Genomic DNA, 24,454 nt, shown 5'->3' on the forward strand with positions numbered 1-24,454 from the left:
GAGTCAGTCCACAGGCACGTTCGTTCAATATCTGCACCTATAGTACGAAGAACATGATGCTGTAGCTGTGAAAGTAAGAGAGCCCCACAGAATTCCAAGCGAGATAACGACAGCTTTTACAGTGGAACCACCCGTGTTTTGGAGCTCAGTAGTTTGAGACATGTGATTCCAAGCTGATTAGTAGATACAAGAGCCATGGGCTGTCTCCTAAGCTTTTCGGAATCCATGCAGTTGTATTCTGAAAGGTGTCCCTCCTGCAGTGACTTTACGATGAACATGAATGTTGTCTGTCATACGAATTTTGCTGTATAGTGTTTTCCACAAGCACTGCAACTCTGGAGATGTTGGAAAAATACCTTGAATACGATCAGAAAATGACTAATTAATCCCGACGGATCAAAAATGGATGACGTGAGAGACAGTATAGTGCGTTTTGTGAAGCTGTAGACAATACGTGCTGTTCAGAGATTGTTGACAATTTGAAACTGATCAGCGCCTGGATGCCAGGGTAAACCCAAAGTTGTAACATACTCGTCGTTATCAAGCCGTTATGGCTGTGTTTCTCGCAAGTCTGAGAGGATAGGAGATTTTGGAGTAGTTGCGCACTGTTGCTGCACCATTTCCGTAATGAGAATCCACCCTTTTTCAGTAGCTACATGAGATCTTCCTGTACCTTCATTGCAGTCTCCACCATATCGTAGCCCGAGGTAGAGTCGTCTACACAGAAATGATTAGCAAGACAGCCAGAATGTTTGCTGCCTTGCTCCGATCAACCTCTTCACGAGCTAATTGTAACAGACAGCTTACTGCAAGAAACCCCACACAAGCCATTCCGTGAGTGTGTGTCTTTGTCTGGTATTCCTGCAGTAGCGGCGGTCTATCAGTCGTCCACAATATTCGTTGGCAAGCGCGATCTTCATTCGCTGCTTCCTCGTCATGTCTGCCGAGAAGGCAATGCGATGCTTGCAGAAGCGTAACATGATGGAGCACAAATCCTATTGAATGGTTGGAACTGCTATTAGCAATCTGTTTAGTGACAAATTAGCGTTCGTTTTGGCGGAACAGTCAAACACTACTCTTGTTTTAGTAGTCGAGCAACGTTCCTTAAGAACAGCATGATGTGACATGTAATATGAAATGGTAGCTGTCGTAAGTACTTGTCCCATATGTCGTAAATCTTCATGCTCTCTCAAATTCTGTGTAGCTTTCCTTAAGCTGCGTTGTCTCAGTAGTGTCTGTTCTATCTGAGAGAAGTGTTCTGCTGCAGTGCGGAAAGAATTGCTAATTGACCAGACTTGTGGTAGCCAAAACCAACCGCGGGAACGCCTTGGGCTGAGGATCGGAGCCGCCAGGCGGGGAAGCCGCCAGCGGTGGAGAACGCACCACCGGGTAAACACAAGGACGAGTCGGGCGACAGACCAACAACAACCGACAACAAATGACAACGACCGACTATGACCGACACAACAAGGAAGGGATAAACAACGGAGGCTTGTAGAAACCACAACACCAAACACCAACAGTAAATCCACTCGGAACGAGAGCCAGGCAAATGTCAACAACGAGCAACGACCAGAACGCAGTACCGCCGAGATAGAGACGCAATCCAGAGTGAGTACCAGACTGACTGGACTAGGTTTTTTTTTCTTTATTGTATTTCAATTCCCCATCGGGGCGGGCTGGCAGCAGCATAAGCGCTGCTATTCAGCCGAAAGACATAGAACAAACAATAGAAGACAGTGAAAAATATACAAAGGAGAGAATATGGTGAACATAGATATAAAAAAGGGGGAACATCATAGAAGGCAATAGACAAAAAAAAAGGGGCGACTGTAAAATGGAGATAAAAAACTGTTTAAAAGTAGCGCACACAAAAAGCCACACACTGTGACAATTAAAAGAACACAAGGCACAGTATGACTGGAGCATAAAAAGTATCGACGGATGGCGTAGCACATAACAAACACTGACAGCGAACCTCAAGGCAGTACACAATTAAAATCACAGCTCTTGACGCACAGGAGAAGCAGCACTAAACGCAACACTGATGTGGCACACTGGCGATGATCAAAACAGAGGATCTGCCAGGCGCAAGGAGATGAGGGAGACCAGAATAAGGGAGGGTGGGAGGGAGGGGAAGAGGGGGGGAAATGGGCGGGGGGCACGCTGAAGAGGGCCAGGCAACAGGCGCGGCAACAGGCGGGGGGTGGAGAGGAAGGAGGAAACCAGAGTGTGTGGGGGGGGGGGGGATCAAGCTTGCGGACAATGTAAAGGATGCAGAGATGTTGAAGGAACAGGAGGAGGTGGGGGAAGGGGATCAGTTCCTACAGGAGCCGTGTGGGGGAAGGAAGGTGGATACGGAAGGCAAGGCGGAGCGCATGCCGTTCGAGGATTTGGAGGGCCTTGTAAAAGCGGGTGGGGGCGGAGATCCAGGCAACGCTGGCATAACAGAGGATAGGACGGATGAGGGATTTGTGGGTGTGGAGGACGGTAGAACGATGCAATCCCCATGTCCGGCCAGACAGGAGTTTCAGAAGGCAGAGGCGGGAATGGGCTTTCTGCTGGATTGTCTGGAGATGAGGGGTCCAGGTGAGGTGTCGGTCGAGGGTAAGGCCAAGATATCTCAGGGTGGGGGTGAGCTGGATGGGACGACCATAAAGGGTGAGGTAGAAATCATGGAGACGAAAGGAGCGAGTGGTGCGGCCTATGATGATTGCCTGGGTTTTGGAGGGGACTGGAATAGGGCAGAGCGGGTCCCTATATACGAAACCGGAGCGAGCGGCTATTGGCCGCGGTCCGCACGTGGCGTAACGGTGGCGCCCTCGCTGCGCGATACCCGCTGCGCGGAATAGCCGCCGCGGACGCGGAGCCCTCTATGGGCTGACCACGTCCATTTGTTCTGGCGCGTGTTCGACTTCCGCGGTGGGAGCCACTAGAAGACTATTTGCGAAACAGAGGACAAATAGCGAATCTGTCTGCGGAATCTTTAGCTGTGTGTTCCACAAAGAGTTCTTGAATTGCTCCTCTTCTGTCGTCATTACAACATGATTTAATTCTTCTATCTCCCAGAATTTTTTCAAGAATGTTTGAACGCCAGTGTCAGTTTTTAGAAATCACCACACGACCGGCCGCCTTGACGAAACTCAATGTACTCGACGAATGTAAGCCATTGTGCTTGTGTTGCATGTCACTTGTACAATCCTTCCTTGTTCCATCTTGTGTATGTTGTATTTATGCGTGTAGCATCGTGCGGTGTCGTTCTATAAAAGCAAGGCAGCAAACAGATTTGCAATTAGAATCCTGTGATCGCCCTTCAGACAGTTGCAGAAATTGTTGCGCATCATAATAGATTTGCGTTTGCTACTTGCAGCCTGAGTTTGCTGCACTTGTGCAATGGGTGAGGCAGTTTGCACTTGCTACATGCAGTACTAAAAGCGACGATTTCTAATGATTTGCATTTATTTTTGAGAAAAGCACACGTCTCTTTGAATGTCGGAGAGCTATTCGAAGTCAGACTGGCTTCAGATTCTGTTCTTATAGTATGGTCAAACTTTTCTAGAAGCACGTCTTAATTATGTCTTGTAAGGATAAATCGAGTTGTAACACCATCAGCGCATGCACATTGCTTGAAGCCTTGTCAAGTAGTGCATGAAGTTCACTTGCACATGCCCTTGTCATTGACGCCAGCGTTAACAGTTTCTTCAGACGTCTCGACTCAATTAATCGAAGAGTATTCTATTGAAAACCACACCAAAAGCTATCTTAAAATTAGTGCTAGTTCCCAGAAGATTAGCAATTGCATTGTGGCTTCACCTGTTAATGAACTAAGCAAATGGTGATATTTAGCAGTCCTCCAATTTCTCATTATTTACCACAAGACTCACAAATGTGTCATAAAAATACCCGAACTGAGTTACATCACCATTCAATGATGGCAGTTTCATGGTGGGGAGCTGGATGCTACGTTTTGATGCACTCAAGGAAGTTCCATCATCTGACGAAACCTTGTCAGCTGCGTTGGTATGAATCGTCTGCATTGCCTCAGTTTTTTTTTTGAAATCTCAAAGACCATATTTTCGAAGGTTTCACTGAAGTCATCATGAAGGTTTCCATGTCGTCATCATCTACGTCTACGTATTCAAACAATTCAAGCTGTGGCTGCACGCATTCACACATTTCCATGATCTTTGGCAACTGTTCCAGCCTGACAGTAATAACAGTAATATCCAAAGTGTCCGAACTGGGGAACGAGCAGAGCTGTGAAACTCGTGGTAGAACGAAAGGACACAGGGAGCTCATACATTACTTCGGACAATAGGACGGCGCAGCCGCTTTCGGTGCTAATCTTCGGATGCCCGGGAGCTGAACCAAGTGCAAAACGGGAACGTGTGTTCGGCGGGCAGGTGTGGGAAGGCAGCGGCTCCGCCAAAAACACGTGGCAGCAAGTATTCGCGAACTTTCCTACGGACGCAGAAAGAACTTCCAGAAACTTCGGTCTGGATTCTAAACTGAGATTGGTCGTCGTTCGGAAACGAGCGCCTTCAGGAAAGATGATTAGTCACCCAAATTTAAGGGGGGAGAAAAGACTTTGAGCTGGGAAAAAGTGGAGGAAAGTTAGGTCTGTCGTTCTTGGGACTTGGAGCTGAGAGGTCGTTCCGTGGACGTGGAGCGAGAGACTCGTTGCTGGGTCGTGGAACGAGAGGGTCGTCTTGGCGGTCCACGGCAGTCGACGGGCGTCTTCGGCTTTACTTTTGTTGAAGTGCAATTTTACTATTATCTCGCTGATGCGAAAAGTTCTACAGCTACAGCTTCTGATAATAATAATAATGTCGTGTGACGAGGGCCTCCCATCGGGTAGACCGCTCGCCTGGTGCAAGTCTTTCGATTTGACGCCACTTCGGCGACTTGCGCGTCGATAGGGATGAAATGATGATGGTTAGGACAACACAACACCCAGTCCCTGAGCGGAGAAAATCTACGACCCAGCCGGGAATCGAACCCGGGCCCTTAGGATTGACAGTTTGTTGCGCTGACCACTCAGATTCCGGGGGCGGACAAGCTTCTGATCACTACGGTGATCTTTCTTATGCACCGGCGTGTACGAAAGTAAATTTACATTGCTGAATCACGTGTTTTATTCAGTTCTGCACTGAGGTCTCACACTGCTGATTGAGGTAGTAGTTCCTTCTTGCTACTCCGTACAACGGGGGATGTCAGTTACTCCGCGTCTAGCCACATATCGCGAGTATCTTACAGGGCAGAGCCAGACAGTTGAAGTGCCAATATTAATACAAGGAGAACCTGAGAGTTGTAATTATTGTATAGTGTATTTGAATTGTTCTTGTGATGAATAAATGTATTAAAATCACGGTATTTATCCTTTAGTAGATAGTATTTTCCTGTACTATTTAATCTTGCCTTTTATATACATTTTTATACCTGTTTTAACCTCTTCATTAAAAGGGAACTGGATTTGTTAGCGTATACTAACATTCAGTCTGATCCACAGGATAAGATTAGGAAACCGTTAGGTTATCTCACGACAAGTCACCTAAATAATGAGAATAACGTACTTCTACTGGAGGACATACAAGTATCGGTGCGACTTCAGTAGCGTTAAAATATCCGTTGTGCAAATTATCACTTACACATACCCATGGCAAGTCTCCGCCATCAATATCCAGCAGTAGAAAAGGTAGAGGTACCTTAGAAGCTTAAAGATACGCCGTATCCATGCCAATGGCTGCGTCCATGTGCTGCTTCGCTAAGACTCGCCGATGCCGTTCCGGCCATGGATGACTGCCGCTGCGCGCTACTTCGTCGAATACATCACAATGCGACTCGGGTGTTATCGTCAGTAGACGGAACTTTGAATCGTCAAGTTTACCAGAGGACCAGGAATTTAAAGGACTGTATGATGGTACGGATCGATTTGGTTTGCAATAAATGACAAAATATGCACAGAAGCACTTATTATTGACAATAAACACCCGTAAAAGAAAATATACATGTTCGCCCCTTAGCGTTAGAGGCGCGCGGGCCCTGACCTACGACAGCCACTCGACAAAGTGCTCACTCACAACTGCTCTCCCTCTGGCTGAGGCCAATATTCCGTTAGCCACCCTGGGAGGAGTGGCGTCCTGGCCATTGGACCTCAGGTCCGAACAACTCGAGAGAGGTCAGCACTCTCCAGTAACTCGGTCGAATGTAGCGACCGAACACTGTCTAAGAAAAGTTCTCCTATATTGGGATTCGAACGGCTATCTCAGCATCGAGTGCCACAACACTAGTGTGTCAGCAACCATGCTTACAGAGGAGTAGTGTAATGAGTATTTTTATGCCTGAAGCCCAGATAAATTGGAAATTCTTCAAATGGTAACCTGTGGTGAATATCAACGATTGTCAAAGGTAAGCTCACCAGTCAAAAAATTAGTGACCACAGTGAACATGCACAGATGAATCGTTAAGTGTTTACGGATGATGCAATAATCAAGTCACTTGGTCAACCACGGACGCGTTGTCTCTAGAGAGCATAAGACAGTGGCGATCAGTGAGACATTTATGTTTCAAGCGGGCATTGTACGTAAATGAAGCTTATAATGATTTCTCTACGGATGACTAATTTTAATGTTCGGAGAGCGTCTGTCGTACCGTGATTGCAACGAGAAAAGTACTACATAATGAAGACGTATAAGTTAAACGTTTCATCAATGTTAATGACAAATTTTCTGTTTTATGTACCACAGAATCAATGTGAAAATCTTTTGAACTTGTCTTATAAGCTGTAGAAATGCAGTAATTTGTAAATAAAATACAGGATATTTCATAAAGATTTTTGAGATTTCACAAGACTGTATGTTCTACTTGTATAAAGGTAAAAACCTATATACCGATAACCATTATTCAGTCCGTTTTGGATCAAAATTGTGGTGACACATCAAAGAAAGGCATTTGCATTCTAAAGTGTGCGGAAAATAAAACTGGCCCAGAAAGTCTTTCATGTACCTAAAAGAGGCCACCGAGCTTAAATCTTCCGCACTTGGAATCGGTAATGTATGTTGGGTTGCCTAGTTTAAGGCTCATGAAAAATTTTCCAGACCGGTTTTATTTTGTTCCGTCCGACTCCATAGCTGAGGCGTCAGCGGAAGAGCTGTGCGGAAGAGCAGGGTTCGATTCCCTACACTGTCAGGGATTTTTCATTGGTGGAAGGACTGGGACGGGGGGAACTCGGCGTCACGAGGTCAGTCGAGGAACTGCTTGGATGAACAGTCAGCTCATGGAAACAGACAACGAAGAACGGTGTGCTGACCCGAACCCTACCGTACCCCAACTAACGATGGCAGTGGCAGATGATGACACAACGGGTGGTCAGTAACGACGGGTCCGCCAGCGTATGTCGAAGGAGCTTACTCCAACAGGTGGTATTCAATTACAACTCTGTGGCGTGATAGTTGTCGATGATAATACCTAAAGGAGATATCGGCTGTAAGGGACATATGGATGTTGCATTGCATCATTGGCCTCCAAGGTCGCCTGATCTCACGCTAGCTCGTTTTTTTTTTTTTTTTTTTTTGTGAAAGATTCCGTGTAAGTGCTTTCCCTACTAAAAACTTGTGAAATGTGATGTGAAATGAAATGTGATGCAGCACGGAAGCAGCAGTGAATGCTGTAAGTCTAATCGTGCTCGTAGAAGTATACGAATAGTCTGCTATCGTCTGGATGTTGTCGGCGTCTAGTGGTGGGCGCATTAAAAATTTGTGAGAGGTAACTTGAAAGTTGGGTCTTAAACGTAATTGCGAAAAGAATCTCAAAATTGTATGCCGACGCATATAAAACGGTGGTTACCAATCTTTCTGAGAACGTTACCCCCAAGAACAATCAAATATTATCTTGTAGCCCTCTCCCGCACCTCCTCCAACCACTGTCGTCATACTTAGCCCATAACTGAACTTTAGTAGGAAAAAGTATTTCCTTTGAATACTTTCATTTTTTAAAATGACGAAATATAAATATTATTTAGCGTTGCAGGTATTTTTTAAAACCATGAACTATTCGGCTGAGTAAAGCTGGTACTGTTTATCTCTAACAGCTTTTTTTAATCGAATGATAAATTGTCAGTGCATCGTGAGTGCTACCAATAACTTCTTCAAAGAAAAGAAATTTATCCGGATAAAGGGTAGACACTTTTTACAAAAAATACTTCCTAGCGACGCTTGCTACACGTGCACCCTGCACCCCAATTTAAAATCAACCAACTGAAAATGTATGCACTATAGTTACTGTTTGTAAATCACTTGATTGCTGGACTTCTTACATCTGAAATTGCAGTAACTGGAAGACCTCAGACTGTTAATCCGGCCGGCCGAAGTGGCCGTGCGGTTAAAGGCGCTGCAGTCTGGAACCGCAAGACCGCTACGGTCGCAGGTTCGAATCCTGCCTCGGGCATGGATGTTTGTGATGTCCTTAGGTTAGTTAGGTTTAACTAGTTCTAAGTTCTAGGGGACTAATGACCTCAGCAGTTGAGTCCCATAGTGCTCAGAGCCATTTGAACCATTTGAACTGTTAATCCTTTTACTTTTTCTTCTGACTTGTTTGATGCAGTCCTCCGCGAGTTACTCTCCTGTGCCAATCTGTTCATCTCAGAGAAGCACTTGCAACCTACGTCCTCAAGTATTTTCTGCATGCGTTCCAAACTCTCTTTTCCTCTACAGTACTTACGCTTCACAACTCACTCTAGTATCATTGAAGTTATTCCCTGATGTCTTAACACATGTCCTATCATTCTGTCCTTTCATATTGTCAGTGTTTTCCATGTTTCTTTACACACCGTTTCTGCGGAGAACCTCCTCATTCCTTACCTTATTAGTCCCCTTAATATCCTATATTCTTATATAGCGCCACATCTCAAATGCATCGATTCTTTTCTGTTCCCGTTTTCCCACAGTCCATGTTTAACTGCCATACAATGCTGTGTTCTAAACGTACGTTCTCAGAATCTTTTTCCTCAAATTAAGGCCTATGTTTGAAACAAGTAGACGTCTCTTGGCCAGGATTCACTTTTTGCCAATGCTAGTATAATTTTCATGTCCTCCTTCCTCCGTCCGCCATGGGTTACTTTACTGGCTAGGTAGCAGAATTCATTCATCTACTCCGTGGTCGCCAGTTTTGAGGTTAAGTTTCCAGATGTTCTCATTTCGCCTACTCTTCATTACCTTCGTCTTTCTTTGATTTATTCTCAGTTCATGTACTATACTCACTAGACTCTTCATTCGATTTACTAGATCTTGTAATTCTTCTTCACTTTCACTGAGAATAACAATGTCATCAACAAATCTTATCATTAATATCCTTTCACCAAAAATTTTAATCCCACTATTGCACATTTTGCTTTATTTACGTCACCTGGCAATACACATATGTGCATCCGTAAACAAAAAGAAACTGAAAGTAAGCTAGAAGGTGTGGTGCCGAAGACGAAAAGGAAGCGAGATGCGGGGACGTGGTAAGACTTACTAGCATCCTTCTGCTCAGCGTACGGGGCGTGGGGTGGTGGCCAGGGGTCCACATGCGAGGCTTGGCCACTGTATCCGCGGCACCACCACAAGGCAGTAGCTCACGAGAGGATGACGAAAGCTGTTAGGGGGACGACGTTAGAATTGGCGCAATACCCGTCTTGGTCTGGTATACGCATGAAAGAAACGTGCACGAGCCCAAGCGCCTACCTCGTGGCGTGGTACGATGTAAAAATGTAGCACAAGAGTCTCAGACGTCAGCAAGAAAGGCAGGAGTACCGACAGCGCGTGGCACATTCCAGCTGAGCGGGGGTGACGTAAAGATCCGACGGAAGTGACTGGTGAAGAAGGTGCGCTAGTGGGGTCGGCCTTCGATTTCATTGTGGGCGATTTGCAGGTACTGTTAGATATCAAGGCGTGATTTATCGTCATCAGTATACAGGTAATTGATCGTCCATTCCTTCACCGATACAGTAGTGTGAATTTTGGTGGCGGGGAAATGAGTGTCCTCAGGATGGCTGAAAGTTCACGCATCAGTCGGGTTCGGCGAAACGTGGGGATGGCAGGCTAGCTGTCAACTCAGTTTCCAAATGTCACCGAAGGCAGCAGAAGCCAGATGGTGGGCATCATCGTCGACGAGGTGGCAAATTATACAAAGGAATCCGAGTGTGTGAAGAAGTTGATTTGTGGTGCTTTTCCCACCTTCAGCATGGTACTATGTTGCCCAGACTTTGGAGGGAAAGGAAACTATGGGCCACCGCGTCGATGGATGTTTGAGTTTGGTGTCGTTGCAGGATAAACATCGTGGCAGTGGGGTACAGAAATCTTTGGTTCGAGGAAGGCTCGTATTCGGTAAGTGAGTGTGGGTATAACTGAAGGCGACGATGAATCCGGAAATATGTGCCAAATGGAGCATGACGTGGTCTACAGGTACCGGCGGGATTTGGACGTGGGCATAAAAATGTCCAGCAAGCTGCGTTTCCTCTAGTTGAGCATGGTGACCATATACAAAGTCGCCGCTCGGAGCCATACCGTTGGCGAGCGAGGGGAAGGCCCCCATCAGCGGGGGAGTGCGACGGCGGGGGGTGGGGGGTGGGGGGGAGATGAGCGTTTCGTAACGAACCATAAAGATTGTCCTAGACGGTTGAATGTGTATGAACGCGATCTGGAGGCTGCGTCCAGCAGCTGACGGCAGTGGGATCACTTGAGCAATGTTGACCGTCTTGGACGACGCATGCTGATTGAGGTATTCGAGGCGTTGTTAGGGAATCTAGTCGGCGTAGGGGATTTTGTCACTCTGCCGTGCTGGTAAGTTGGAGGATGAGCCGAAAATTGATGGCAGCGGAGTGGTGCGAAGTGGAGACGAAAATGATACGAAGGTATCGAAAGGGTGCTAAGTCGTCATGTGAGAGGCCGCGTCCAATGGGCGCCACCGAGTATTTAACCAGATTCATGGGTCCTAGACCACGGATGGTAACATCACATAGTTATTGATTTCTTGTGCTGCCAGTTTGTTTGTTTATTGTGACAAAGTGAATAACGAAGAAGTATTTCAGGTTGATTGCGGCATCTATCTACAATTCGGAGAAGGCACTCTCATGAAATACACAAGCACATATATGATATCCACCGTCCATCGAAAAAGATCCAATACTGATTTTATTCCTGGCATACAAGCGATGTTAGCACAGTAACTACGCTGGCAGAGTGAACTAACAACACGAAACACAGATATGTACTCGTCACTTGTAAGAAGGCAACGTTGTGGACGGTCCGTCGTAGTGTATCCATGTTGTTGTGTCACAAATAGCAGTAGAGCAACACCTCTAAATAAAGTGTTCTAAATATTCCCCACAATGTTCTGAAGAAGAGAAAATTGTGAACAAAGTTTGTCCCGCGCACCTCGATTCCCGAACAAAAGCGACGAAGCGTGAATCCCTGCAGCGAGTCGATTGAAACGCAAAAGATGGACTGTTATTTTCTGGAAAACTTACGTGTGGCGAGACTTGCTGTTGTCAGTATGAACCCGACACGCAATGACAAAACGCAGAAATTCACATGAAGGGTGAAAGCTTTGACGGTATAACTGACATTCAAACCAATGTGGCGTGTGAGTTGAATAATATCGAAAACGATTACTTTTCTCACGGTTTCACGTAATTGTATGAACAACGTTCTGTGCGTTGTGAAAACTAAATAGAACACTGGAAACATTAGAGACGCCCTCTTAACTTTTCTCTATTTTTTATGAATACAGTCGCGAAACTCTTTTGACTGACAGGATATACGTCTCAGTTTTACTGTGTCGTTGATGCTATAAGGTACAAATTGTTTTTTGTGGGTGAACTACGTGAGAAACAAGTCCATACGTTCGTTTCACAAACTGTAATTTCTATCATGATGTATCACGACCGAGCGAGGTGGCGCATTGGCTAGCACACTGGACTCGCATTCGGGAGGACGACGGTTCAATCCCGCGTCCAGACATCCTGATTTAGGTTTCCCGTGATTTCCCTAAATCGCTCCAGGCAAATGCCGGGATAGTTCCTTTGGAAGGGGACGGCCGACATCCTTCCATAACCCGATGAGACCGATGGCCCCGCTGTCTGGTCTCCTCCCTCAAACAACCGAACCGAACCGAACCGACGTATCACGTGAAATGCTAGTATTTGAAAAAAAATGTGATTTTTGGTAAATTATGTAATTAGTATTGCAGTCTTACAAAATACAGTAGTTGCATTATTAGAGATCTTTTAACAATAATTCAGTTTAATGTGGAAACATAATTGGATCGTTTTATTTTTACCCGTTAGAAAATTTAATTTTACCCCTGGTGGTGGGAGGTGGTGGTGGGGCTCGTAATTACACCCCATGATGGGAGCCACTGATGTAAAAGATACACCCTTGTACAATCGGATGGTTCTTTTGTAAATAAAAACCTTGTAGTCCTTCGCGTAGATTAAAATTCATTCCTGGCTTTTTCTTCATGATGAGATACAAAACTGTGAACTCAGATGAATCCTTTTGAAACACACTGTATATTTAACACTGAAGACCGTACTGCAGTGGCTTATTTGAAGTCCAAATACTTTACACTGGACCACTCGTAGCCAGTATAACCCTTCTCAAGGGTTCTTTGTATCCCATAGGCACTGCTCTCTCACAGCTTCATCCCATCTTGCTCGCGCGGGGTAGCCGCGGAGTCTAGGGCATCGTGCCACGGTACGCGCGGCTCCCCTCGTCGGAAGTTCGAGTCGTCCCTCGTGCATGGGTGTGTGTGTTGTCCATAGCGTAAGTTAGTTTAAGTAGTGTGTAAGCTTAGGGACTGATGACCTATGCGGTTTGGTCCCATAAGATCTTACCAAATTTACAAAATTTCATCCCATCTTGCACACGTAAGCAACGGACAGACCACGAATGCGCTTATATACGGGTGAGTACGATCTCCATGATGTAGCACCGAGAAGTAGCATCGACTTTCTAAAGGTTTCATGCAAAGGGATGGAGAATGGCAAAGCGCTGGAGGACTGGAGTATCGCGGATCCGCCCTCGCCTAGGCGCTGAGTTTGCAGTAAGCAGAAGGGCCGCCTTTGCCACAGGATGTTTGCTCTTTCAGATCACGTTCCTCACGCGTCAGGTACATCGCAATCCCGCGGCAGAGCCTTCTGGAATGAATAATTTATGAAGCCTGCTAGGTGGTTCCGCTTAACCCAACCCGTATTGGGAGGGAGGACGTGATACTGTTTTATTTGACGCTTCGTTTCTGTCTTTAAATACAACGTAAGCTCTAACAAAATATTACATCAGCGCTAAAATTAAATGGTGAACATAAATGTCTTCCGCGTGATGTTCCCACTGAAGATAAAAACATTTTCGACAGTCAATGCACTGGGTGCACGTAATTTCCAGACGCTCTTTCGTGCACTCGTTCATGAGAAAAAAAGAGAAAAATATCGTTTTAATGTCTCGCTGCCAACGAGCTCTTTATAAAGACGGTGGCAACAGTTGTACACGAAGAGATTTAGAGAAACTACATGAAAATACAGAATGATGGACGTGTATTTAAATGGATATAGGTCGCTGCAATTGTGCAGAGATGAAGAGCCTTACAAAAGTAGACTATTGTGAAGTGGAGCATCAAACGATACTTTTCACTGCAGACGACAGCAACAACAACCACTGTAGAAATTTACTTGCCCGTACCCGTAACGAAATGTAAGGAGCGAGCAAAATGTTCCCACTCGAAGACCACACAATCCAGAATCGGTATGCCAGTCTGGTAAAATCACCGCGGGCATTGAGGCAATCATTCTACCGACGCACCAGTTTGAAGATACCTTTTTGGTAAAATAGCGTCTCATGCTGCGTGAAGAAGTCCGTAACTGCCTGCTACACATCCTCGTTCGACAGGGAGGCTTTTTTACGAGGCCGAAGGCGTGATAGTCACATGACGAGAGATCAGAACTATAGGGCGTGTGCTCTACTGTCTCCCATTGGTTCGTAATGGTTGAGGTTGGCCTCCAAGATCGACTGGCGTCTGATGTCTAATCGCGACCACCACGAAACAACGGTTGTTGTCGACAAACATACTACCCCAGTCCACTCTCCAATGGATGTCTACCGGTGTTTGTCATTCGCCATCAAAGAAAAGAATAACATCACGTTGGTCTTCTTTGGACGCATTTGGTAATAACGTCACTACAGTTCATGTTTCCGCATTTACCACATGCACGTCGGAAACACAACAAATACCACACTAATCCCGTGCCGACATATCAGTGCTCATACACTGAGGTAACATGGAATACCTTCCAACATTGTGTCGAACCTACTTTTGCTCCGCAGAGTGCAGCAACTCCACGTAACACGGACTCAACAAGTCGTTCATAATTATGAAAGTGTAGCTGATTCAGGACTTTGGCAAGAGCTGACCTCTCGATTATGTCCCAAGAATGTTCGGTGGGATTCATGTCGAGCGACATGGGTAGCCAAATGATTCCCTCGAACTGACCAGAATGCTCTTCAGACCATGGCGCATTGTCATTCATAAAAATTACATAGTTATTTGTGAACATGACATCCAATGAATGGCTGCAAATAGTCTCCCAGTAGCCGAACATCCAGAGGACCCGAACCATTCCACGCAAATACGGCCCACACCATAATTGTGCTACCACAGGCTTGCGCAATGCCTTGTTGACACCTTGGGTCTATGGCTTCCTAGGGTCTGTTCCACACTCAGATTCCTAACATCAGCTCTTAACAGCTAAAATCGGGACTCAACTGACTAGGTCACGGTTTTCCAGTCGTCTAGGGTCCAGGCGATACCGTCACGAGCTCTGGAGAGGCGCTGCAGGTGACGTAGTGCTGTTAGCAAAGGCACTCACGTCGGTCGTCTGCTGCCATAGACCATTAACGCCAAATTTCGCCGCACTGTCTTATCGCCGGCCGGAGTGGCCGAGCGGTTCTAGGCGCTACAGTCTGGAACTGCGCGACTGCTACGGTCGCAGGTTCGAATCCTGCCTCGGGCATGGATGTGTGTGATGTCCGTAGGTTACTTCGGTTTAAGTAGTTCTACGTTTTAGGGGACTGATGACCTCAGAAGTTAAGTCCCATGGTGCTCAGAGCCATTTGAACCATTTGAACCACTGTCTTATCGGATACCTTTGTCGTACATCTCTCATTGATTTCTGCAGTTATTTCAGCCTGTGTTGCTTGTCTGTTACCAATGGAACATCTACACAAAAGCCGCTACTCTCGGACGATACGTGAAGGCAACTGCGTTGTCCGTGGCCATAGGTAATGCCTGAAATGTGGAATTCTCGGGAAACTCTTGACACTGTGGATCTCAGAGTACTGAATTCCGTGACTATATCCGAAATGGAATGTCCCATGCGTCTAGCTCCAACCACAACTCGCGTTCAAAGTCTTTTAATTTCCGTCGGGCGGCCATAATAACGTCGGAAACATTTTCACCTGCATCACCTGAGTACAAAAGGCAACTCCGCCGATGCACTGCCCTTTTATACCTTGTGTACGCGATGCTACATCTGTCTGTATACGTGCATATCCCTATCCTATGACTTGTGTAACCTCAGTGTATATCCATATCGGAGTCTCGCTACGCTGCATGGACGCTGCAGCAGCACCCTCAGACGGACACTTTTTGTTCACCCCATCTACTAAAACGTCATTCAGGGCTACTATTGCATCTTTACTTATCGATCATGATAGTATGAAATCATTAGCTGTACTTTCTGTTCAACCCAAATGTTTTGCCAAACACAATTTGTAAAAAAGTGTTGTGTCACTGATTTGTACGAGGGCAGTTCAATAAGTAATGCAACACTTTTTTTTCTCGGCCAATTTTGGTTGAAAAAACCGGAAATTTCTTGTGGAATATTTTAAAACATTCCCGCTTCGTCTCGTATAGTTTCATTGACTTCCGACAGGTGGCAGCGCTGTACGGAGCTGTTAAAATGGCGTCTGTAACGGATGTGCGTTGCAAACAACGGGCAGTGATCGAGTTTCTTTTGGCGGAAAACCTGGGCATCTCAGATATTCATAGGCGCTTGCAGAATGTCTACGGTGATCTGGCAGTGGACAAAAGCACGGTGAGTCGTTGGGCAAAGCGTGTGTCATCATCGCCGCAGGGTCAAGCAAGACTGTCTGATCTCCCGCGTGCGGGCCTGCCGTGCACAGCTGTGACTCCTGCAATGGCGGAGCGTGCGAACACACTCGTTCGAGATGATCGACGGATCACCATCAAACAACTCAGTGCTCAACTTGACATCTCTGTTGGTAGTGCTGTCACAATTGTTCACCAGTTGGGATATTCAAAGGTTTGTTCCCGCTGGGTCCCTCGTTGTCTAACCGAACACCATAAAGAGCAAAGGAGAACCATCTGTGCGGAATTGCTTGCTCGTCATGTGGCTGAGGGTGACAATTTCTTGTCAAAGATTGTTACAGGCGATGACACATGGGTTCATCACTTCGAACCTGAAACAAAACGGCAATCAATGGAGTGGCGCCACACCCACTCCCCTACCAAGAAAAAGTTTAAAGCCATACCCTCAGCCGGTAAAGTCATGGTTACAGTCTTCTGGGACGCTGAAGGGGTTATTCTGTTCGATGTCCTTCCCCATGGTCAAACGATCAACTCTGAAGTGTATTGTGGTACTCTTCAGAAATTGAAGAAACGACTTCAGCGTGTTCGTAGGCACAAAAATCAGAACGAACTTCTCCTTCTTCATGACAACGCAAGACCTCACACAAGTCTTCGCACCCGAGAGGAGCTCACAAAACTTCAGTGGACTGTTCTTCCTCATGCACCCTACAGCCCCGATCTCGCACCGTCGGATTTCCATATGTTTGGCCCAATGAAGGACGCAATCCGTGGGACGCACTACGCGGATGATGAAGAAGTTATTGATGCAGTACGACGTTGGCTCCGACATCGACCAGTGGAATGGTACCGTGCAGGCATACAGGCCCTCATTTCAAGGTGGCGTAAGGCCGTAGCATTGAATGGAGATTACATTGAAAAATAGTGTTGTGTAGCTAAAAGATTGGGGAATAACCTGGTGTATTTCAATGCTGAATAAAACAACCCCTGTTTCAGAAAAAAAATGTGTTGCATTACTTATTGAACTGCCCTCGTATGTTAGTACCACGATCTGGGAATGATAAAAGCTTCATTTGGGCAACAATGGGTTCGTTATTGTATGTAGGTTGCCTATATAATCTTAGAAACTGTGTAGTTCTAATAGGAAATGATACTGTTATGAGTGCCTGCTAATGCCGCTAACAGTTCGTTTCTACATACTCATTGCGCGTCTTCATGTTACCTCGTGACTTGATTTTGTTGTGATAAATCCACCATTTGCAGTGATAAGAAGCGTGCAAAAAAGCGTCGGTAAATGTTCGAGACCGTTTTCACGCCCACCTAAGGCATCCTTAAACGTTTCTCTTACCGCTACAAAGGTAGCTGCTTGTCTTGGGAAGTTTGGAAGCGTATAGGAGAGCGTGTACAAAACACCATATGTGTGCAGCCAGTATTTATTACGTCGGGTAGACCGTGCACACGACTAAACATGGGCGACTGCGTGTGAGAAATGTCTACGATTCCGTCATCAATAGCAGCTTTTCGCAGGTGAAAGTGCATTCGAAAACGGACAAGATGTACTGAACGACACCTTCCTTTTCACTATGACTAAACGATTCTGACATAGAGTAATTAAGGAACCAACAGACGTCAAAATGTCTGATAACAACGTCAATAAAGGCAGCGATTTTCAGGCGAGTACAGCGTGGATTCTGGCCATGTCGATATTACAGGAGTTGCAGACGCGGGGCAGAACCATTGGCTCCCAATGCGATAAACTCACACCAGTAATGGCAGCCAGTTGCCCCTGACAGTTATCGATGATAACTCAGACAAAAGCTGCGGACGATGTTGGAAGGCCTAGAAGATACGACACGGTTATATCGCTGAGAGACTATAAATCCATATGGGAGAAAATTCAGAGGCTGAGAGTGTAAGTGGCACCAGTGCTTGCTGAAGCAGAGTAACTGATTTCCACAATTAAATGGCTATCTAAAATCCGTGTGAAATTCTATAGAAACATAATTTATTTTTTCCTAAGGGTCAGTTAGTCTTACAACTGTAGGTATCATTATGGACAAGTGCCCCAGCATTATTATTTAGAATAATTGCTTATACTCGTTGCGTCTTGAAACTTTTTGTAGTAAAACAGATACAAGTGCAAAAACGTTTTATTTACTGTGCTATATTTTGAAGAGTTTTTGTTACAGCACACATTATACAAATAATACTAGACATGTTCATTATAAGAAAAAGGATATGGAGTAATCAAAGCTAAATTAACATAACAAGCTGAAAAATAATAGCTAAATAGCAAATAAATTTAAAATGTAATGGTGTGGTAATAACATGTACTAGAAATTATTCATAGTCTCTTTGTCCGGGGCTCGTGGTCTTGTGGTAGCGTTCTCGCTTCCCGCGCACGGGGTCCCGGGTTCGATTCCCGGCGGGATCAGGGATTTTCTCTGCCTCGAGATGACTGGGTGTTGTGTGTCTTTCATCATCATTTCATCCTCATTCACTCGCAAGTCACCGTAGTGGCGTTAAAGAACTTGTGGAGCGGCGGCCGGATCGCCCCGCGAGGGGTCTCCCGGCCGCCAATGCCATACGCTCATTATTGTCTCTTTCTATAATACCGTCACACTGTGTGCCTATATAATCATAACCAATTTCTTCTTCTTTATCTCTAGAAGAATATCCCTCGTCGGGCAACACTCGTGAAGCTGTACCATTGACTTGTGATGTTTTCTGGCTACCTCATCCCCTTCTTTGACCACATCCTCTTCTTTCTCCACTTCCTCTTTTTATACTCCTGTTAATTGCTGCCTGGGATAGCGATATATTGTTATGGAACTCATGATAAAGTGGAGGGAAGTAGATACTCATCTCCTGGGATTTCTTTCTTTCTCAAATTTTATTTCAAACTCATCTTGATCCATTGTCTGCGGAAGAGGTACCGATGGGGCACCAATACTGGACGTTCGAAATTCCGCTTCTATAAACTCAAGATCACGGCTTAGTGAACACATCAGCAGCACTGTTTGAGGATTTTCTTTGCTGCTCCAGATCAACCTGGTGTTTTTCTGTTGTATTTTGTTTCTTTTTATGTCTTTGCAACATTATCCTTTGGTTATCCTTTGCTATGACATCGATGGCTTTAATTGAAAGAAAATTTTCTGTTTTAATTTACACTACAGAAAAGTTTATGATGACCTACTTCATTGCTTCCATCATATGTGGGGAAAAAATACATCTTTGTTTTTGCAGAAACACCAAAATGTTTATTACAGCCCATATATGTATGGCCAGGTACAAGGACCATTGTGTCAACAGGCTAATTTTGCCGCAATAAGTACAAGCAGTATTTCAAAATATGTCCTATTTAAACATGTATTAAATATTACTTACTACAAGTACTGTTTAACCCAAACGAGACATTGTCTTGTTGCTGTACTTACAAAAAATCATCCCCCAATCTGTCCTCCAGGATGCTGAATTCCCTGTCAAATCTTTTTATTGATGAACTGAATTTGCAATTACATTCAACGAAAAATTACTGCGCCATAGCAATCCCTCCCAGTATTCGTACAGATCGAAAATTTCAGAGCTTTCAGCGACTCTCATGTATCCCGGGAACACTCATATCCTTCCTAGGTTCTCCATGCTGCGGGACATCACACCGTGAGCTGCAGTTCCCTCTTGCATTGCTCCATGTGTTCCTGTGCATTCCTGAGTTGTTAAGAAAGTAGCGGCCCATGAAGAAATCCACTATTCTGCAATATGAATGCCTGTACTTTGCGCAAGTGTCCACAAGCGTTTTTGTCTCACAGTGTCCCTCTTTGCTGTCCATCTGACTCTATTCAGAGGGAAGCAAACGCTTAATTGAAACTGCAGATGTCTGGCCTCTAGGGAAGTCTCAGACATCCAGGTCGCGGTTTAGATGTGTCCCCGTGTCACGAGCGCCTCGCAGCGAAGTGCTCTGGTAGGTACAATCAATTTCTTAAGGAAATGTGTAATATTTGTTGTTTACGTATAAGTGTTTTACTCAGACACCCAGGACTGATCGTTTATAACCAAAACTGGTGTAAAAATATCGTGATTCATCTTACCAGCTTCTGGCGTCTATAATATGATTCTCATTAAGTATTCGACAACGGCAGAACTCTATCATAAATACTGCATAAATATATATTGTTTATCGTTTGTTCCCGACTATTACGAAAATCTAATGTGAAAATTGTCATTACTATTTCTATAATGATTTTTTACCGGATGTTCCTACCAGAAACTGTTAACAGAGAGTCCGGCACTGTCTAAAGACACTACTTCCTCAAGGCAATAGCTACATCTACATCTACATGACTACTCTGCAATTCACATTAAAGTGCTTGGCAGAGGGTTCATCGAACCACAATCATACTATCTCTCTACCATTCCACTCCCGAACAGCGCGCGGGAAAAACGAACACCTAAACCTTTCTGTTCGATCTCTGATTTACCTTATTTTATTTTGATGATCATTCCTACCTATGTACGTTGGGCTCAACAAAATATTTTCGCATTCGGAAGAGAAAGTTGGTGACTGAAATTTCGTAAATAGATCTCGCCGCGACGAAAAACGTCTTTGCTTTAATGACTTCCATCCCAACTCGAGTATCATAACTGCCGCACTCTCTCCCCTATTACGTGATAATACAAAACGAGCTGCCCTTTTTTGCACCCTTTCGATGTCCTCAGTCAATCCCATCTGGTAAGGATCCCACACCGCGCAGCAATATTCTAACAGAGGACGAACGAATGTAGCGTAAGCTGTCTCTTTAGTGGACTTGTTGCATCTTTTAAGTGTCCTGCCAATGAAACGCAACCTTCGGCTCGCTTTCCCCACAATATTATCTATGTGGTCTTTCCAACTGAAGTTGTTCGTAATTTTAACACCCAGGTATTTAGTTGAATTGACAGCCTTGAGAATTGTACTATTTATCGAGTAATCGAATTCCAACGGATTTCTTTTGGAACTCATGTGGATCACCTCACACTTTTCGTTAATTAGCGTCAACTGCCACCTGCCACACCATACAGCAATCTTTTCTAAATCGCTTTGCAACTGATACTGGTCTTCGGATGACCTTACTAGACGGTAAATTACAGCATCATCTGCGAACAACCTAAGAGAACTGCTCAGATTGTCACCCAGGTCATTTATATAGATCAGGAACAGCAGAGGTCCCAGGACGCTTCCCTGGGGAACACCTGATATCACTTCAGTTTTACTCGATGATTTGCCGTCTATTACTACGAACTGCGACCTTCCTGACAGGAAATCACGAATCCAGTCACACAACTGAGACGATACCCCATAGGCCCGCAACTTGTTTAGAAGGCGCTTGTGAGGAACGGCCTGAAAGAATTACGGCCTGAAAGAATTACTGTACAAAAATCGAAGACTGTTTTCTTCTATCTCTCATAAAATCATGAGAACCAGTGAGTGACAAGAACATTGAGGGCGAGAAAGCAGTGTTTGCAACGGGTGAATGGGTATTTGGTTGCGTGTTTCTCTTGTCTGACCTATCCATTCGATGTTCTCGCTACAACATAACACTCAGTATAGAGCTGTGTTCACCAAGAAATACCCCCGTGAAACTGTTGGTGCTTGGAAATACGCCAGCTTCATGTTTTGCTACAATGCTATGGCCAACGTCCAAGTCGCTGTTCTCATAAAATCTCTAGTTATTATTAATTACCGATGCGATCTGCAGTCCTAGCCTATGCCCTTTATCGCCTGAACAGTTGCCTCCTTAAATGTGCTGATCCTTAACATCCAAGTACACATATTAAGTTCGTCTGGTACTATTTTCAACACTATGTATTTTAGATGATGGTCTTTCTTTGTCATACAGACTGTGCCTACTCTTTTATCAATCTTTCGTTCGTATCTTCAGTTATTCACTTCTTGTGTAATCTGTTTATCGTCCATGTTGCACATCTGACTTTTATAACTGCAAGTGATTTCTATGCAAGTTGTAGATATCCTATCGCCCCTTCTATTTTACCCTTGTTACATTTAAAATTTCAAGGAGTGTAGATCACTCAATACTATCGAAAGATTCCTCTAAATCTACAAATTCTATGAACGTAGGTTTCCTTTCTTGTACCTGTACTACAAGAGCGGTCGTAGAATCAATATTATCTTCTGTTCCTGAATTTCTCAGGAATGTAAACAGATTTTTCCTGAGATCATCCTCTATGTTCTTCTGTTTTTCTGTAAATAATTCGTGTCAGTATTTTACAACCATGAAACTGATAGTTCGGTAATATTGACACTTCTCAGCACGTGCCTTTTTTTGGAGTGGGATCATTAGTTTCATCTGAGGGTATTTTCCTGTCACCTTTATTTTACACAATGAGTGGAAAAGTTTTTCCATTACTGGTTCTCTCAAGAATCTCTATAATCCTGAGGAAACATCGTCTATTCCAGGGGCTTTGTTCAGCCTTTGGTATTTTAGAGTTGTATCAAGTTCCTTTCGCAGTATCATATCTAATCTTCATCTACTTCCTCTTTCATTTCTATCATATTGTCTTCAATGCCATTGGTTTTGTAGTCAATCTATACATATTCCTTCCAATTTTCAGCCTTTTCTTCTTTACTTAGTACTGGCTTGCCATCTGAACTCGTGATATTCATACAACTGTTTTCTTACCCCCCAAAAGCGCCCTTTACTTTTGCTATAGGCGGCGTTTCTCTTAGGCATGGAAGCTCTGACAGCCTTTTATTTCTCGTCTAGCTGTTCTTGCTTATCCAATTCGCATGTTCTGTCAGTTCCATTTTTCAGAAGTCTTATAACATTTTCACCCACTTCCTTTCATGCATTTCTATACATCGTGCTTTCAAATTCAGTATCCCATATATTATCCAACGGTTTCTACTAGGCCTTGTATTTTGGTCTATTTGATCCCCTGCTGCGTTCACTATTTCATCCTTCAAAGCTACCCACTCATTTTCTACTGCATTTCTTTCCATTGTTTCAGTCAGTCGTTACCTTATGCTTCCTCTGAAACTTTCAGCAACCTCTGGTTCTTTCCGTTTATTCAAATCACGTCTACTTAATTTCCCACCTATCTGTAAATTCTTCAGCTTTAGTCAGCAGGTCATACACAATAAATAACGGTTAGCGTCCACATGTGCCTCTGGAAATATCTTTTAATTTAAAATATAGTTTTCAAATATCTGCCTTACCATTACATAATTTACCTTTAATCTTCTGGTGCCTACAAGTCTCTTCCACGCATGCGCCCTTCATTCATGATCTTTTAAACCAAACATTAGCAACAATTTATTTGTGTGCTGTGTAAAATTCTGCCTCGCGGCTTTCACTTTCATTACTTTCACCCAGTTCATGTTCTCCTACCAATTTATCCTTCTCATCCTTATCCTACTACTGAATTCTAGACTTCCATCAACTGTCTTGCACTTCACTGTTTTTCGCTTCATTCAGTTTCTTTTGTCTTTCTTTGCTATGTGTTTAACTTTTTCTTTACAATTTGGCAATCTTTTGTGCCGACTTTTGTTTAGTTAGTAGTTTTCGTTACAATTTTTTTTCTTGGTTCATCACTTAGTTGCTAATTGGGATATTTCTTCTAAGATTAGTGACGTGTGTGCATCATCGATCATGATTTACTATAGGAATATGCAGTGTATTTAAATACTGGTGATGTGTTGCAATGTTAGCAATAGACTTCTTAAAAATTACTAAAATTGTCTGGACTATAATGCCGTGAGTCCGCCTCCATAGCTAAGTGGTCAGCACTGTTGACTGTCATGGGGAGGACCGGAATTGATTCACGGTAGCCTACTTCCAGCGATTTATCCTTGGTCAGAGGTTTGGAACGGGCTGCGCTCAGCTTTGAGAGGCCAGTTGTGGAGCTAACTGACCGAGTAGTAGCGGCTCCAGGTTACGAAAACTGACAATGGCCGGGAGGGTGGTATGCTGACCACAAGCCCGTCCATACCACATGCAGTGACGCCACTGGCGGAGAGTGACACAGTGGTTGCTAAGTAGCGATGGGCCGCTCAGTTCTTTTGGACAGAGTTCACGCTACGTTTACGTTATTATGCCGTGGAGCTCTAGAATCAGGATCATCTGTGGACGACATATTCAGAAGGGGCGATGGGAAGGGGAGGGGGGTGAGGAAGTTGGAAGGATGACTTCAGTGTTGGTCCGGAGCAGATGGTGACTTGCCACTACTGATTCTTTGGAGGGACATCAAAGCAACGAAACACCCTAAATATATCCTCTGAAATTTTACATTTGAGGATAGAAGCTATTAATTATAAATAAAA

Source organism: Schistocerca nitens, chromosome 4, assembly GCF_023898315.1.
Source record: "Schistocerca nitens isolate TAMUIC-IGC-003100 chromosome 4, iqSchNite1.1, whole genome shotgun sequence".
Lineage (NCBI taxonomy): Eukaryota > Metazoa > Arthropoda > Insecta > Orthoptera > Acrididae > Schistocerca > Schistocerca nitens.